The sequence below is a fragment of the Protopterus annectens genome, chromosome 17.part0 (genome assembly GCF_019279795.1).
Source record: "Protopterus annectens isolate FY-2018-M chromosome 17.part0, PAN1.0, whole genome shotgun sequence".
Taxonomy (NCBI): Eukaryota; Metazoa; Chordata; order Ceratodontiformes; family Protopteridae; genus Protopterus; species Protopterus annectens.
In genome coordinates, this window is record NC_056751.1 from 388,757,305 (window position 1) to 388,777,387 (window position 20,083).

Below are 20,083 nucleotides of genomic sequence, written 5' to 3' on the forward strand. Positions count from 1 at the left end.
TCAGATACTTAACACATGTAGCATTGTTGTTTTGCTGCTGTTAAAACTACTTGTATCCTACTGAAATTTTGATTTTCTGAATTTGCAAGTATTTTGAGAATTTTTACAAAAGAGTGATCATTTTTTTTTTCTTCTGTGGAGTTTTTCTCCTTTGGCCTCTGTTGAAAATGTCTTTTTTGACCTAGTTGGATTTCCCCAATAAATAGATGAAATAAATAAATAGTAAGTGAAAGTACTTGTGACATTCTTTGTTTGCTTATCCTTGCCTGTCAAATGGAGAAAGTTCTATTTTATCTTATTCTTCCTTTAATTTCTCTTCTCTGTTGTCCATCACAAACATGTTTACATTTCTTAATCAGTTGTATAGCAACACTTTTTCATACTTCCCTTAGTGAATGGGTTTCTGCACTCTTCAGGTGTTTAGTTTTCTTTTTTATAGGTTGGGGACGCTTATAACAAGCTTGATCATTGCAGTAATTCTAGTCACAAGTGTAGTCCAAGCATCAGTGTGTTTTATGAAAACAAACAAATAACCGTTAAATGTCCACAGACTCCATATATCTACATAAATTGAACCAAAACAACAAAGCCACCACATAAATATTTTTTTCTTCACATGTTTATTAAAATAATAAAAACAGCAGAATATTCAGTTATTTCGTTCTATGGCAAGAACTACCTCAGAGCTGAATAACAATCATGTCAGAACTACATATATATATATATATATATATATATATATATATATATATATATATATATATAATGTATCACATTCACCCCACCCCTTTAATTACATGGTTTTAATTAACAAAATTATCATAAGGAAACTATGAAATCTCAATTCATAATGCTTTAATCTTAAAACAGGTGCTAGAGAGGTAACCTCGTTTATACCTGGAAAACTAGTTGCATTTAATTTGCCATTTTAACTTTTTTACATTCAGATGTTTATCCATTATATGTCCCTGAAGGTCCCTTCTGATAAAATCAATCACCTTAAAGCCAAATTTATGTGCTGGAAAATTCAGCATGTTTGTATAAGGGATTTATGGGCATGCCCTTTTTAATTATCAACAGGTGTTCATATATCCTGTCCCTCAACCTCCTTGAGGTTTTTCCCGCATAAAATGCCTGACATAATAAACGTTGGGCCAAATAAATCACACTACTTGACACACAAAGTGTCCTTTAACATTAAATTCTACTCCATTAACCTTAACTTGGTCCCTTTCTGTTATATAGATACATTGAGGGCAGGCACCATATTTATAGTTCCCCTCCCTCCCTGTTGATTGAGCAGTAATTTTTTTTTGTTTTCCAATAGAAATTTAAATGATTTGTCCTTTTTATAAACAATACTAGGGGAAATTACCCATTTTTTGTTGATAACAGGGGGTCCACCAAAAATATTTTCCAATTACTTTTAACACATTCTATTTGTCTCACCTTTTACCCTGTTTACTTAGTTTGCTCTTTTTCCTCTTTAGACTGTTTTTTTTTTTTTTTTTTTTTTACTATTCTCCTCTCTCTTTTCTTTTACAGCTTGGACAAATTTGTCACTGTATGGGCTGCCTCCCATCTCTACCATATCCTAAGTTACAGCTTGGGCTGCATTCTCTAGAACATTAGCTGATATGCTTCGGCCAGCCAAGAAGAACCTCCCCAATTGTCCCACAGTTTAGGTGCCAGCCTACATTATTAGCTGTTTTTTTAGTGTAGTCGTTTGGTTTTAATAATGGCTTGCACACTTGCAGACCTTCCCCGGGGACATCTCTATTCCTCATTCAGTCTCCTTTTATGGTTTATGCTCTGTAGTTCTTTCTGTTGCTTTTCCCCTCGTAATCCACTAGATGGCAGTAGACAACTAGTTACAAGCAATATGTAGTGCTTAAACACATTTTAGAACTACAGGAAAATAGAAGACCATTCCTTCTACTGTAAGTACAAAAGCCTTAGCATCACAGGAGTGTAGTTCTTTACATTCACTGCACCCCTTTTAAAATAGTTTTTCTGCACAACAGTCCACTTTTACCTGCTAACTGGTATCCCAGTGTAGTACTTCACTGTTTTCCCCCCATTTCTGCCTCTTCCAGCTGGGCCAATCCCGCTCCATTTGCTCGCGCTATGCTTGGGATCACTCTGCTCCCATACCCTACCCCATTCCCACCCACCCATCCCCACTTCAGCTACATTTATAGCTACATCCTCCCACCAACCTACCCATCCTCTAGTCAAATACCTCCTCCTCCACATTCCTCTCACTTATCTCACTATCACACATATAGTCATCATCATTACCACCAAACACTGCACCACCTCCTCCCTTGTTAGACCCGATCATCTTGTTAGACCCGATCATCTTACTTCCTACCTCCACACACCTCTGTTAAGTCCACCTCCCTCCCCTTACAACTGCCCTCATCCATATCGCAGTTATCCTAGTCACATCTTCATACTTCTACATTGCCTTAACATTCCTTCAGTCCTAGCATACTTCCCCTATCCTCACTCTCACACCACAACTTTCATCCAAACCTTTCTCATTCTACATTACATAGCTATGCCTCTTTTATTCAACATCTTTCTTTTCATATTTGCTATCTACTTCTTTCTCCTTCTAAGCCTAACATCATTTCACATAATCTACCTACCTCCCTCACCATCCCACACTCACAGCCTCCCTAGCTACTCTGCTATCTGCTCTAGTCTTTATGCAACTGATTTAATGATACAAAAGAAACACACCATCCTCTCCCAAAAACACAGCCTTCCTTCTAACCAAGACCACAAATATTTTCACATCCCCAAAAAGCATCCCCTACCTACCACTTTCCCTGTTCCCAGTAATTTAGTGCTGTGTGATGATATACATCCTAACCCTGGCCCTACCACTTTCCCTGTTCCTAGTAATCTATTGTTGTGTGGTGACATACATCCTAACCCTGGCCCTTCATTCTCATCCTAATAACTCCCCTAACTGCACAAAATCCCTAAACTTCACCACAATTAATCTCCAAAGCATTAGAAACAAAATTCCCCAACTGCATGCATGGTTAAGTCAACATAAACCAGACTTTACTGCCATCACTGAAACCTGGCTAAAACCTTATATCAAAGATTTTGAATTTCTACCCCCAATTACTCCTGCCTCAGAACTGATAGACTGCATAAAAGAGGTGGATGCATTGCCTTATTATTTCCAAGCACCTTTACAGTAATCCCGTATTCTAAACCAATTCCTTTCTTTTCCAGTGCAGAGCTACTTGTTACCTTCCTAAAACTTAATGATTGCAAAAGCCTTAGCATCATAGTAATATACATACCCCCCCCCCCCAGGCAATAATACCCCTATTTTTGAAGTAATTCTTGCCTGGTCAGCCAGCAACATAAAAAATGAAATCACCATCCTAGGCGATGTTAATATTAACTGGCTAGATATCTCCAATATCAACCCCTCTACTGATATTAACTTTTACATTTATACTCTGCTAATCTCTGACATTACTAGACCCAACAATAAGAAAAACAAAGGCTCAATCTTGGATTGGATCTTTGTTTCTGACCCAGAAAAAATCTCCGGCGCACACTCAGATAGCATTAGTGATTACTCTCCAGCTTTCATAATATGCAAGCCCACCTCCATACTAAACCAACACCAGTATCGATACACCAGAGCTATATCCCATTTCTCCCTAAATACCTTCAATGACATCCTGTGCAACACTAACTGGAGCCCACTAAAATTTTTCCCATTCAGTGAAGCTGTAGAATACTTTAATTCTACATTTCTTAAGACCCTAAATAGTCTTGCCCTACTCCAGCTAAAAAGGATTAAGGCAAAACATGCTAGCTGGCTTACACAGTCCATAAAGCAAGTTATGTCCTCCAAGGACAAAGCCTGGGGAAAAAAAACACTTCTAACTTCACACGATATAAACAACTTCACCAAGTCAAGATGTGCCATGCTTTGAACAAAGTAAATCCACTAAGGCTGCACGCTTTTCCAACTCACTTTATTAAAATAAAATGAAATGAAGCGTTTAAAATTTAAAATACGCTTTTTGTCCTGAAACAGTATACGGAAACATCTGCGTAATGATAAGAAGTTGTTTAAATAACTCATTTTCGCGCCATGAAAATGGTTCATGACGTAATTTCTTAAAGTAAAACTTATGTGGCTAATTGTGTCAAGCTTGCCCGTCGTTTTACGTAGGTTGAGAGACAGAGTGTATGAACACTTAAGAAGCATAAACCTACAAAAGGAAGAAAACACTCTAGCAAGGCATGTCATGAATTTTCCTGTACTGTTGACATTAAACCACACTCCTTGCGTTTGTCAAAGAAGGAACATTCAACAAAATGCAGGGGACCCATATATATATATAATATATATATATATATATATATATATATATATATATATATATATATATATCTGTGTGTGTATTTTTATTTATATCTAAATAATAAAAAAACAAAAATGCACACGTAGAAGAAGATATACGTCTCTTCTCTCCTATGTCTTAAGGCACTCAGGCTTCATATGTCCCTGTTTCAGGTGCTCCAAGGTGAGCAGGTTCTTGAGAAACTGGAGTATATTCTGTGGAGCCTGAGAGCTACAAAAACTCTTATGAGTCTTTGTCTGCAGCAGGGTACGTGGTATCCCACTATAGAAGTTTCACTGTCCTAAGGATCTGGCAAAGGCTGCAAGCTCAAGTATGTCTGTGTTTAGCATAGCATGGCTGAGGCCATTTTCCCTTGAGAAGGATCTTGGAAACAAGATACTGGATGCCCATCTCACACAGAATAAACTTTTTGGCCTGTCTGCTGAGGATGTAGTTGATGACTTCCCTAAAGAAGAATGCCTTAATCTGTGTGGTAGGTACCTAGGAGCCCTGGGTTATATCAGGCTCCTAGGTACCTACCACAGGCTAGTACAGAAGAGGAATAGACTACTTCAGCATCTCTGGAAAGCTTGCAAGCATGCAATTAGGCAGTCCTGCCTAATAAAGTCTTGCTGAAGACAGCCTGGGTGTCATTTCCACCTTAGTGGTCCCATGTAGTTCTGACTGTGGTCCTGGTCTACCACTGGGGTGTGCTGGGAGTGGTCTCTGAGCTCGCCCATGTCTGGAACACCATCAAAAAGTACTAGTGGGATGTAGACATGGTCATTGTCAGATGCATCCTAGAACTTGCAGATCTTCCTTTCAGAGTTGCTTCACATTAGTGGAGTCTCTGGAAGATGGACCCAGTTTCAAATGTTCATTGGGTCAGTAGAGGCTGTCCCATTTTGGAAGCAGCAGAGTTGTTTTACTATCCTCATTTGTTGTTCATAATAGGACTGGAGAACTTTTGTCCTTTTCTGGACCTTGGTAACTGACTAACACAGTCCATTATAAGATCATCATGCAGGTGTTATGCAGTTGCTTTCTGGGGTGTCTAGTTGGATCTTTTGGTGACTGTAAAATTCTTTAGGCACATCAGCATCCAGTCTAGAGACTTAATTGTGACTTAGAATTGTCAACATATTGTGTGATTTTGGTGGTAGCGTAATGCTTTGACATATTTTTTATAAATATAGTAAATAGCAGGATCCTGGTTACTGAGCATTGTGATGCACTTGTAAAAGATTGTTGGGCTGTTGACAGAAGTTTGTCCTTAAGACTGAACCCTAACTTCGTAGGCAAGTTATTTCTTTGTCAGAGATGGGCAGTTTGTCTAAGGGAAATGGTAGCATTTTATGATCAGTGTTATTGGATGCCTTAGAAAAGCTGAGAAATGTAGAGCTTACCAGGTTACCTGTATCAATATTCCTTTTGATAAAGGGACTTCAAAGATGGCTGCATATTGATCAACAGCTATATTACAGCTCTTCCAGCAAAAGGTAAGTATATTGAAATAGATTAAGAAATGCAGAGGGCAAATAGCAATGGGGCAGGAAACACATTTGGAAAGAAATGAGCATATGAATTTGACATGGAAAGGATTTCAGGATGGATATTCAGCAGAATATCCAGTGTAGAGGAGACTGGGAGTAATAATACTGATTTCTAGAGGGCCTTCGATAGTGATAGAATAGGGGGAAAAGGCAGTGCTAGATTTTTGGTCATAAAAGGCTGCTGGCAATGAATGGTGATTCCTCTGACATGGATGTATATTCTATCAACAAATACTCTTGTGGAGCTTAAATTTTGATAGACATCAGCTTTTAAAAAGGAATATTACTTATAGATGGGGACTGGAACTTGACTTGCTCTAGTGAGGCTGTATTAGGGAGACATAGAAGGGAAAATGTAACAAAAGTGGGTTGATTTATGAAAAAAGCTATGAAAATCATTTGGTATGTAACACGTGAATCCAGTAGTTGAAACTCTGACAGAACTGACAGATTATTCCCTAAAGTTCAACAACTGGGCTAGACTGGGTAGAAGTTACATTCCACAGGAAAATGTGCATTTAATTGAAAGCTTTGACACACATCCAGTAATTATTTCAAATCACATAGTGATTAAAAACTAAGATAAAAATGCAGGGTAATGACGTAAAATTGAGACACTGGAGCTTTCCCACCTACCTGTTTTAAAAAGAGTAATTTAAGAACTGAGTAGTGGAAATTATTCAGGAGTTGTTAGTGAAGTCAGAAATGTCAGAAGAGGTAGTTAATGAGTGGGGTAAAATTTAAAAATGGAGTTTAAAAAAAGGTAGCTATAAATGTGAAAGGTAAATGGTTAAGGAGTAATGGGAATTATTTAGAGGGGAAAGCATATGCAATCCAGAGGACTCTAGTAAAGTCTAGTATCCCACCTGTGACCCAGAAGGTGTCAAGACTAACAAGAAACAGAGTAACAAGGATTAGTCCAGATAAAATCACTTTAGCTAGCAGATCTAGGAGACAGTCTCTCTGATACCCTCCCTGTGGAAGGAATAAAAACACCTTGTTGAAGTTTCAAGTAGTTTATTCTGTTAAGTAGGTAGATAGACCATTGTTCTTCAAAGGTTAAAGCATTGCAGAATAACAGGAATCTCGCAGAACAAGAGCAGAATACTAGAGTGCTAAAGAGGAAATAGGGGTGCATTTGGATAATATGCATTAGATTAGAAAGATTGGTGTTGAGCAACTATTTTTTATAACATCTCCAGAGCTCAAAAACGTTTAGGCACAATGACTTAAACAACAAAAAAAAAGTAGAAGAGGGTGATCAACAAACTTAGAGAGCCTTGACCAGAAAAATAACTAGAGATCCTGTGGAGGTATTAGAGGTATCTTGGAAATTTTATGATAAAATGTATAAACCAGAGGACTGGGAAAACCCAAGAAAGAGCATAAATTAAAGTGATTATGGAAGACTTGATTATGCTTAGGTAAGAGGAAGATGAGACTCAATAAGTAATAGTTAAGGTAGGAGAAGATGAGATACAAATGTTGGTGTATAATCAGTCAGCAAGGAAGTCTTCAGCAACAGATGGTATCCCTGTGAAAGTTTGGAAATTAGGAGGGATGAAAGCGATAAAGATCTGGATGATTTCAACTGCATTTTAAAAAGACGGGCAGCACCAACATCTTAGAAGAAATCTGTGGTCAGTGTATTACCTAAGAATGGTAATGACCCATCAGACCCAGCTTCATACAGACCCATTTCAATTTTTAACCATGATTATAAAGTGTTTGTCTGTACAAGCTAAAAGAAAGGTAAAGGTGTTGCCAAAATTGATAGGTTTTGTGGAGGGTAAGAAAGCATTTGACAACATTAATAGAACGATGATGATCCAGAGGAAAGCAGAATATAAAAAAAACACACAGCTGTTGTTTATGGGTCTTGATGCAGAGAAAACATTCGACAGTGTACTAGGATTTTATGAGTAGGGCAGTAGAAGCATTTGCATTCCCTGATACAATAATAAGGTTTATTATAAGGATATATGAAGGACTGGAGGCAAGAATTAGTGGGATGGTTCCTCTCCTATAAGTTGTTTGAATTGAGAAAACTGGCAGCAGTGTCTTTCTCCCCTTTTATTTGCTTTGTAATTAGAGCCATTGAAAAAGAAAATAAGGGACTCTGAAATTCAAGAATGTAACTGGTGTGGTAATCGAGAAAAGCTGACATTATTTGCAGGTGGTATTATTTTATACTTGGTAAATCCAGAAAAAGGACATCTCTTTGTTTTGGAATGAGACTGTTTCAGGTCTTTTCAGGATATAAAATTAATCAAGATAAAACAAAAGCTGTAGCCATAAATTATGTACCCACTTATGAACTGGTTCATAAATACCCATATTTATGGGGACATGATAAAATGAATTATTTAGGAGTATGGAACTAAAAATCATCTGTTATGGCAGCTAAAGATATGTAGGAAGAGAAAAAGCAAAAATATAAAAAATGAAAAACATGACGCCCTTGCCTGTGGATATTAATATGCAAACAATAACAATGCTTTTGTCCCCTTTGTTTTTTATACAGGTCAGGCATATTTTTATCCATTAGAGGAGAAGTTGTGGACAATATTTTAATAAAGAGTTGAAGGAATTTATTTCAGACGGAAGGGGGCAAGAGTTAAGTGAGGTAAATAGATTCTTCAATAGAGCAACCAAGCATTACCAACTTTCAAGGGATATTTTAGAACTCTATAGTTAAGGCTATATACACACCATATGCAATAGATTATAATTCAAAGTGGAAAGGGATGATGATGAATTGTGTGCATACTTGTCAACTGCCCAGATTTTTGCTGAATGTCCATATTTTTGGTCTGTCACTGGGATGATCTGAGGTTTGAAGTAACTAAATAATGACATGCCTTTGAATTTCAGACTTAGAATACTTTAGATAATGCATGTTGCAACAAATCCTGTTACTCTAGTAACCTTCTAAGTTTATAAGAGCTGGCGCAGCGGTTAACGTTGTCGCCTCACAGCAAGAGGTTCTTCGGTTCAATTCTCAGCTGGGGTGCCTTCTGTGTGGAGTTTGCATGTTCTCCCTGTGTTCGCGTGGGTTTCCTCCCACATTCCAAAGACATGCATCTGGAGCATTTCTCCCCGGGCCTCCGCTGAAAACAGGCTCTCTGGAACCTAGTCGGACTTTCCCGGTCAACAAAATATTAAATAAAATATATATATATATATTTAATATATGTCCCTATTTTAGGGCCTTTGTCCCCCCATTTTGTCAGGCTTTGTCCAGATTTCTTACAATAACTGGTTGAGATGTATGATTGTGATGGGGAGTGGGGTTCAAAAGATACTTGGAGTGAGATTTTGGATGCAGGTCTGTAAAGAGGATAACAACAATACAGAATATTATATTTGTAAATTTGCAGAAAGTATTATAACAACTTAGCCAACTCTGGATAGAAAAAGGAGATTTTGCTACTAGGGATGACTGCAAGTATGGGTAAAGAAAATAGGCAAGGAGTGGAATTTACTGGAGAAAACTGGCAAAGGATCCAAGGTATTGGGAACAAGTAACTAGAGAGGGAAAGAAGACAAGAAGTTTGGACTACAGGTTAGTGACTGCCTTCACTACCAGGGATTGTTAAGAGAGTCTAGGCAAAGAGAAAGGGGAGTCATAGATGAAAGTTTTGCTCAAATCCAGAGCAGAAGCTGCTGTTAAAAAATGGGACAATTAGAAGGGCATATAACGTATTGCATAACACTAAGAATCAGTCAAAGGAGTTTAGAAAAGCTTGGGAGGAGAGAGACTGGAAAAGCAGTTTACAAGGGAACAATGGGAGGACATATGTATGATTCCCAAGTATGCAGCAAGGCCAGACTGTTTGGGATTTTTGCTTCAAAGTGTTTGCATGAGTATTTTATACCCCAAGCAGACTTCAGAGAATGTTTTACTGGTAGATGGAAATGGTGGAGGTGTGATGGGAAAGAAAGAGATAAATGGGAATATGTTTTTTGGAAATGTAATGAATTTTTAGATTTTAAAAATTCCATACAAACTACTCTGTCAGAAATATTTTGGGGGTAAGGGCTGCAAAAGGGACACAGGATCTGAATTACCTAGACACAGTAAGACCTTGTTAAGTTTAATTCTGTTGGCTATCAAAAAGCACTTACTAGAAAGTGGAAAGCAAAGTGTATTTGAAGTATTGAATATTACAAAAGAGGTAAAAGAACTGGAAGAGGAATCATTAGAAAAGAAAAAGAGCAAATTACATAAGAATAAATGGAATATTTGTGGAAACAATACACGTAGAATAATGTTAAGTGGAGGAGTGAGGTTTAAGGAAAGGCAGGATTTGAACAATTTATGTAACGATGGACTAAGACAGTCGTTTTTAAAAAAACGAAAATTCATATATAATTTGTGTACATGGAAAAATGTTAATATGGTTTGTTTTCTTTTGTATTAATAAATGTGTGCATGTATAATTTAATAAAGGTGTTTAAAAAAGATTCCCTTTAATAATTTCCATACAATCTAGTAAAATAGTCCATGTACCCATGTATGGGGTGAAATCTGTAGTGACTGCTTGTAATTAGATTACATTGTTGGATCATACATAAATTTATTTTTCAGTCTTTTCTCTAATGTTTTTTGCAAGTTGTGATCATTTTTGGATCTTTTTCTAATACTTTTGTAAGTTGTGATAATTTATAAGGGAGCAGTTTGTGAGATCTGTAGAAGGTCCTCCTTTATCTAGTTAGACAATGAATAACAACTCTGGCATACATACTGGACTGTATTACCCATTAATATAAACCAGCTTGTTCAGATTATGGTAATAGTGCAATGTATCTAATACTAGCGTGTAAATCAGTGCAGGGTGAATGATATGGCATTCAAGTACAGGGTGGTGCAAGTTCCTGTTTAATGCTTGTTAAGTTGATGGTATTTACTTTTAGTTTCAGAATAAGTCAGTGTGGCGTGCTTTTGTAAACGCACATACCTGATTGTAGCTACAGATATTGTGTATCCAAAACAAAGTGTTATGATATCATTTGTTAGGCATTATCGGAACGAAGACATTTGGTTGAGCTACTTTGTTGTAAGGTACTGTTTGATATAATAGAAATTGGTGTTTTTAGTGCAGGGAGGTTTAATTTCAGGCTCTTACTTAAAAAAAAAAAAAAAAAGTTGATACCATTTAACTTGCAGTTTAAAAATGTGGGTGTTTGTCTGTGTGTTTATATGTACATTCGTAGCTGACATATTTTTTTCTGTGCAATGTAGCCTCCTATATGTTTGACCAGTATAAACAGACTAACAAATAATTTGACAATTTAAATGTGTTACAGCTGATTTACTACTGTGAAAGAGAGTTATTTGGAAAGAATGCTTGCAATAAATAAATAATTTTGGCTTTGGTCTCCTGCAGCCCCACTACACTGCTGCTTTGTGTGTGTGTGTGTGTGTGTGTGTGTGTGTGGACACACATGTGCGCACACACACGCACAAAGCAGCAGTGTAGTGGGGCTGCAGGAGACCAAAGCGCCTCAAAACACACTTGCAATGTGTATCAGCAAGTTTCATAATTCACTGTTTTTCTACATGAATCAGTTTATTCTACAAAGTGCAAGGTAGTGGGTTTTGCAGTTCTAATAGGAGGACATCAGATCCTCTTTAAAAATCTAACCTATAAATTCAACCTCCAGCACAAATCCTTCCAAAAAGGCAAGTTCATTTATCTGAGAGCATATTACCATTTCTTTAGCACTTTGCTAGAATTCTTATTTTGGAAGGTGGTTCTACGCTGTAAAACACATTCATCTTAACTAAAGAAGAACATTGATAATTTGATGGCAGGAATGATGGCAGGAATGAAAGTGCTGCATTTAACTTGCAGCAAATAGCCACATGAGGAAAACTTGTGATGAGTGACCCTGTCATGAAGTCCTTTAGTTCGTGGCACTGCTCCATTTCATTTTTGCCAGTTTTGCCTTTCTCGTTACTTTGAATCAAAGAAAAATACCAACTAAATCTCAGATTACATAATATTCATAATCCCACTCAAAAGTTCTGTGTCTGCTAGAAATGTAATGGGTATCTTATTTTAACAAAACCAGTTAATAGCAGCAAATGAATGTTTGATAATTAACAATGCACAGTCTACCTTGTGCTCTTATAATTTGCATTAGTATTAGCCACAGGATCCATAAAAATATGACGAGACTAAAGTAACAAACTTGTGAAAATTCAAGGATGTGATAGGAATCCCAAGGACTAACCGTACCAAATGCTACAGCCAGCATTTACACAACTGCTCATTCCACTACCACAATCTTTTCCCTCTTCCACCCATTCAAATACTGAGACAGCAAAAGAATCATTTCCTGACCTGGTTTCAATGGCTACATCACCTACTTTTTCTTAAGTTAACTCTGAATCTCGACCCCCCTCCAATTGCCAGTTATACCCCATTTACCCTCATCTTTCTCTTATTGTGAATTCCACCTAAACTACTTGCCTTATGAAAGCCAATTATACTCGTATCTTTTGCATTTTATCTCTGTTAGTCCAATCTCCTTTTTTCAGTATGGCATCCAACGCCATCACAATATTCTCAAGGGAGGTCTTTGATAGTGCCCTGCAGAAAGGAGAATGACCTCAATATCTCAAGCCCATTCTCCAAGCTAAACATCCTAGCATTCTCTTGGCCTTTGCCACTTCACTTTCACAATGCATTGCACAATCCATCCTAGTCGTTGAGTATAACTTCCAAATAACCTTTCTCTACCAGTTTCTCCAAAGTCACACTGCCTATCCTGAATGTTTTATTTTGGTGACTTACCTTTATTTGTAGCTTTTCATGTTGATGCTGTCCCTTGCTGACAACACTATAAAACCTCTGACAGCCTTGCCAGTACTGTCTAATCCACCTGTTGCCACAGCTAAGAAGGTGGATTCAAAGGTGCAATTCATACTGCATTGGAGCTGTTGTATGAGAGGTCTCGGCCAGAACACTGAGCAATCCAACAGTAGAACTGTGCATCTGCCAGCAGGTTCCTGGTGCATACCATACTGCAATGTATGGCATACAGAGCAGCAGTACTGCACACCATTCCTGCAATGGCACGAGTAATGCTGGTAGAGGGTGTGACATGCCTCCTCTGGGCTGATAATCAAGGAGCCTCAATCCTCACCACTGACACTGGTGAGGGACATTCACTTGGAATAAAAATAGATACCCACAGTATTTCCAGATGCAGCTCTCTGCACCACCCACAATTTCCCTTAAGAGCACACAGGAAACACGCTCAGTCCTGGGGCTGGGTCTCTCTGTCTCTGTCTCTCTCTGTCTCTCTTTCCAAGTCCCAAATAAGATTCTCTCTTTCCAAGTCCCAAATAAGATTCTCTCTTTCCAAGTCCCAAATAAGATTCTCCACTGACGCAGCTATAGAGTTGAGTACTCGGCTGAGTGCTCCAAGCCAAGTTCTCCACCACCCTCTCTGTGAAACCACAGCTCTTTGTCCCTGCTCCAGTTAGCTGACACACACACATACATACACACACACACTGAGATTTAATTTTCACACACACGCGCACAGACACACACAGACACACACACCTTGAAAAGGCTGGACAGATTTACCAGCTATTGCCCCACTGCCCAGACTATGAGGTAGATACTGCCACCAGAACACTTCAAAGCCAGCTACTCCAAGGTTCTTACAAGGGTACCAATTATACTGAGTAAAATTAATAGTAATACAAATGGCAGTGTTTGACCAATGCAGCAAGCCTTTCAGGAGCAGCCGCAGTGTCACCAAATAAATATAAGTACTCTCAAAGGTTAAAATTATTTTCTAAAACAACAGTCCCCATCATCATCATCTTCTTTCGGCTGTTCCCATTAGGGGTCGCCACAGCAGATCACCTGTTTCCATTTCTTCCTGTTCTCTGCATCTTGCTCTGTCACACCAACCACCTGCATGTCCTCTCACCACATCCATAAACCTTTTCTTAGGCCTTCCTCTTTTCCTATTACCTGGTAGCTTCATCCTTAGCATCTTTTTCCCAATATACTCAGTATCCCTCCTCAGCACATGTCCAAACCAACGTAATCGGGCCTCTCTGGCTTTGGCTCCAAACCTTCCAACCTGGGCTGACCCTCTAATATACTTATTCCTAATCCTGTCCACCCTTGTCACACCCAGTGCAAAATCTTAACATCTTTAATTCTGCCACATCCAGCTCAAACTCCTGCCTTTTTGTCAATGCCACTGTCTCCAACCCATATAACGTAGCTGGTCTCACTACCCTCTTGTAGACCTTCCCTTTCACTCTTACAGGTACTCGTCTGTCACAAATCACTCCTGACACTCTTCTCCACCCACTCCATCCTGCCTGTACTCTCTTCTTCACCTCTCTTCCACACTCACCGTTACTCTGAACTATTGACCCCAAGTATTTAAACTCATCCACCTTCGCCACCTCTACTCCTTGCATCCTCACCATTCCTCTATCCTCCCTCTCATTCGCACACATATATTCTGTCTTAGTCCTGCTGACCTTCATTCCTCTTCTCTCTAGAGCATATCTCCATCTCTCCAGGGTCTCATCCACCTGTTCCCTACTCTCACTACAGATCACAATGTCATCTGCAAACATCATAGTCCACGGGGGACTCCTGTCTGATCGCATCTGTCAACCTGTCCATCACCATTGCAAATAAGAAAGGGCTCAGAGCTGATCCTTGTCCCCATAAAATGTTTAAAATTATATATTATTTAATAATAAAAGAACATGAACATACTAAATAACTATTTACAATAAAGAGTTCCAAACACCGGAAATATTAAAAATAAATTAGATGGAAAGGTTCACACACAGAAAAACACTACTTAACTAATCTCACTATATTTGCCTAACTGATCGATCTAAAGGATTACTGTCCCCTAGTTCATTTACTAGAGCAAGGCAAGATGAAGTGGGTGAGGAGTCCTTTTGTCTTATGGGGTTTCACAAGCAGACTGCCCTGAGACTTCTGTCTCATCTAGTAGTGGCACATCATTTTAGTGCTGTATTACAGAATGACATTGCATACATTTAGTCACCTGACTTCTGGTTCCCCACACTATCCCCTTTACTAGAAACGGAATCAGAATCTAGCATATATGTGTCATAATACACACACAGAGCTTTGCTAAGGTGTGTTATATCATCTGGAAGCTATAAAATCATTAAACAAACACACAAAGACCTGCATCTGGAGCATTTCTCCCCTGGCCTCTACTGAAAATGGGCTTTGTTCCAAGTCAGACTTTCCCGGTAAACAGATGTTAAATAAAATAACATAAAAATAAAAAAAACTTCCACCCTTCCAGGGTAACAATTAGTTCACCCTTAAGGACAATACAGAAGGATTCGTAGTCCTGGTTTTCACAGACATTTTGTCTCTGGCTGCAATCACAATTGTAAGATTCAATCTTTATGGCATAAACCAGGTAATTTAATTTTAGACTATTTTTTCAAGTTAGCTGGAATGAGATTAACCTCTTCTCTTCCAGTATCATCTTTTACAATATATTCAATTCAACAGTTACAATACAGTCTGACATACAGGTGTATTTGTTTTCTGTCCAGCCGGAACCACTGTAAGTACATTTTTTAACACAAGCAGCTTTACAAATACATTTTTGCCACAAGCACCTGTACAAATAAGCTTGATACAGAAATGACATACAATTCTTTGCAAAACCTCAGCAAAGCTATGCTGGCATATGTTACACATTGACTGCCCTACTTTTCTTGGCCATAGCTGGCGCTACCTTAAATCTTCACACAGGGCATGGCATTTGGGAGGAGAGGAATGCAGAAGACTTGTAGACTTTGTGCATCTTACAAATAAACTACAATACAAGACAGTCTGAGCTTGGCTCCATGGTGTAGTGGGGTGAAACCCTGACCACATCACAAAAAATGTGTTTAAAAAGCAGCAGAAGAAGCTAGAATTGGCAGGATGCAGGCAGGAGTAAGTGGGCTAATGCTAGCTCACTCATCTGGGGGTAGGGGTGGCTCTCAGACATACTGTCATGCTAAACACAACAGGCAGGATTATAGGTCAGCTGATGTCTATACTGCTTTATAGCCAGGGGACTGGAAATGTATGTAGTATACATGTACCTTCCCAGGAAAAACAGTGACTATGAAAGTAACGCCACCAAAGGGAGGTTTTAGATTGGGAGGATAGGGTTCCTCCACACAATAGCAAGGAAATTGGTCTCAAACATCCAACTTTCACCTCCAAGGGGAAAGCATATGTTCATTTGGCTGTCACCCTGAAAGAGTAATAAATAGGATGTAGGGCCCTTGTCTTGGCTGGGGAACAACTGGGCATGGGTCTTGCCCTCATAAGAAGAAGAAATGGGTCAAATGGATGCTGGCAGGAGACCCCGAAATTGTAGTGTGGATGATTAAGAAAATGAAGTGCTTTGGGGGACGAGGAATTGAGGCAACAGAATGCACAGAATAAAAGTGTGCGTGTCCTAGTTGCACTGCCTGTATTAGGCAATTAAAATGGGTTACAGGATACTGTAAAGTCATCAGTATGGCTTACTGTTGTGTGGAGGGGCAGTTGCAGTGCACTTCAGGATGGACTGCCCAGCACATCCTGCATCCTAATTCTAAACAGCACACAGCTAGCTGGCAGGCAGTTTAAGGGTTAATCATTGTCAAGTAGTGCACCATTGTAAATTTAAGCATACACTCCTGCTAATTATCCGGGGGGAGGTTACATACCATACATACCAATTTCTGCAAACTAATGATCATCTGTATCTCATCTGAGCTTTGTACTCTGATAACACAAAAGTCTGGAGTGCAGTCATGACACTGGTACTAATATCAGTACAACCCACCCTTGCATGCTAGCACATTTGTATGCCTGCTGTAGTGTACAAATAGTGGAGCCATTTTACATGCGCGCACACACACACACACACACACACAAAAAAAAAAAACCCCTCCCCCAACACCTAGGGTCAAATTGGGCATTACCAATTAATCTCAAACATAATTTTGAAATGCTGGAGGAATCCAGAGGTCCCTAGACAGAATAAAAGATTAAATATGGTGAGTATACCTAAACTCTAAAGAAGGGCACAGCTAAGAAATGAACAACAAAACCAAGCCCTGTGAGGCAGCAATGCTAATTACTGCACTGCAGTGCTATCTATACCCTATCTTCCACCACTAAAACAGACTGCTTCACCATTGAATAAGGGAAAAAAAACTTTTCGCAACTTCTGTGAATTCTTCTGCGTAACGTTAAACCTGCATTCTGACTGATGATTACTTTAGCAGTCACCAGTTACATTATCACAGAAGATAAATGTATGTTTGCTTCATGTTCTAAAGCAGCTACAATACTACATTATTTGTTTATTTTCATTGGTCAATTAAAGAAACCCACTAAGCACTCAAGTTTTATTTCAGGAATGACCCAGGAACACTAGTTAAATGACTTGCTCAGAGTCATACATTTGGCAAATGTAAGACCAGCAGACTGAAACCCGCTGGACTGCAGGATGAAGCTCATTAGCATCTTACAGCCTTAATACTCGGTAGTAAACTGTCACAGTACGTTCTATTGTTGGGTAAAATGTTTCATTTTTCGCTTTGTATGCCCTTAACAGCACTGGATCAAGTACAGTATGTGATGCCTAACGACTTTAGCAGTAATGCCTGGTGAGTCCCGACAGGTTTGTGACAAAAATACCAAACCATGCTTCAAAAGAATGTTAATATCTTAAAACCGTACATACCTCTCAGCGTCTCAGTGCAAGAGTTCTAAACAAAAGAATCTGGGGACAAAAATTCCAAACTAAGTTACAGATTTTAAATATTGCCCTAATAAACTTAACATAGTTCCTAGAACCACATGTTTTGCATTAGCATGCATCTTATGAAGGGTAAGAAGTCTGAAATTTGAATGACTAACATATTTATTGACATCAACCCCTGACTGATTTGCCAGTGAGCCACAAGCAGTATAACAAACTAGCCAGAAACACAAGGCAACAATCTGGATGTCCTGCAAAAATTCTGGACAGTTGAGTTATGAAACCATATGAAATGCACAAATACATAAAACTGAAGTTATTCAGGTGAAATTCTATAGTGGCAATTGCAAAATTAATCTTGATTTATTTTTTTTTAATTTTGATAACAGAAGTAGTCATAACTGTATGATACACTACAACAAAAATACCTTCAGACTTTCATCTTGGTGACATTATCTGGCTAATCCCAATGCAGCTGCAACAAAGTATCTCAACCAAATGTCATCTTTATGATAATGCTTTGCAAATAATCTTGTCACACTTGGCTTTGGATATAACAAAAATATGAAAATTGTACTATTCTTACAAACATTTGCAAACCACACTAAGTTTCTCCCAAACTTGATCAGTCATATGCAAATTATCAACAGCAGCCTTGTACATTTTAATGTTGGGCTTCAGACAGCAGCATATAGTTTGAAATAGACTACAAAGTTTTCATGGTATTCAAAACAGATATGTTGATATTGCTAATGTTTGTAGCTATAGCTAAAACCTTTCGTTTAGTTCACCTTAATTGGCTAATGATTTTAGAAGAACTGAAAGGTGAAAAGTTAAAGGTAAGTTGTGTCAAAAATCATGGCTCAGAAGTGTGGATACCCTCCCAGTGTTTACAGCATGAAAAATTCTTCAAACTATGATGCAACATTGCTACAAAGGTAGCTCAGCAGACAGGCTATTTAAAATGTTTTTCTCTTTATAGCTGCATACTTGAAAAAAGACCTAAGCCTCACAATGACTAATGGTACTTACTCCTGCCAGTGTTTCTTATCTTGCCTTAGGATACAACCACATTCCGATACTCTGAATTGTTACTTCTTGTTGGCACAAAAGGAGGCAACGTTATTTGTGTTATTTATTTGCATTCCACACACACATTAAATTATTTTCACTTCCTTTTTTTGAGTGTCCAAAATTATTTATTGCAAGCATTCTTTCCAAATAACTCTTTTGCACAGTAGTAAATCAACTATTTAACACATTTAAATTGTCTAATTATTTGTTAGCCTGTTTATACTGGTCAAACATATAGGAGGCTACATTTCACAGAAAAAATATGTCGGCTACGAATGTGCATATAAACACACAGACAAACACATTTTTAAACTGCGAGTTAAATGGTATCAACTTTTTTTTAAAAGTAAGAGCCTGAAATTATACCTCCCTGCAGTAAAAACACCAATTTCTGTTATATCAAACAGTATCTTACAACAAAGTAGCTCAACCAAATATTACCGTTTTGATAATGCCTAACAAATGATCTTATAACACTTTGTTTTGGATACACAATATCTGTAACTACAATCGGGTATGTGCATTTGCAAAAACACGACACACTGACTTATTCTGAAACTGAAAGTAAATACCATCAACTTAACAAGAATTAGACAGGAACTTCCACCACCCTGTACTTGAATGCTGTATCATTCACCCTGCACTGATTTACACGCTAGTATTAGATACATTGCACCATTACCATAATCTCAGCAGGCTGGTTTATATTAATGGGCAAGACAGTCCAGTATGTATGCCAGTTGTTATTCATTGCCTAACTACATAAGAGGACCTTCTGCAGATCTCACAAACTACTGTCTTATAAATTATCACAACTTACAAAAGTATTAGAGAAAGATCCAAAATTATCACAACTTGCAAAAACATTTGAGAAAAGATGGAAAAATAATGTATGTATGATCCAACAATGTAATCTAATTACAAGCAGTCACTACAGGTTTCACCCCATACATGGGTACATGGACTATTCTACTAGATTCTATGGAAATTATTAAAGGGAATCTTTTTTAAACACCGTTATTAAATTACACATGCACACATTTATTAATACAAAAGAAAACAAACCATATTAACATTTTTCCATGTACACAAATTATATATGAATTTTCGTTTTTTTTAAAATGACTGTCTTAGTCCATCGTTACATAAACTGTTCAAATCCCGCCTTCCCTTAAACCTCACTCCTCCACTGAACATTATTCTACGTGTATTGTTTCCACAAATATTCCATTTATTCGTATGTAATTTGCTCCTTTCCTTTTCTGATTCCTC

At 38.1% G+C, this 20,083-nt stretch overlaps 1 protein-coding gene across 1 annotated transcript in view; it reads left to right on the plus strand.

Annotated features, from left to right (window-relative positions):
• The window catches only part of CARS1 (cysteinyl-tRNA synthetase 1), a 736,066-nt gene that overhangs the window by 101,790 nt on the left and 614,193 nt on the right, over positions 1-20,083 (plus strand). The window lies entirely within an intron of this gene.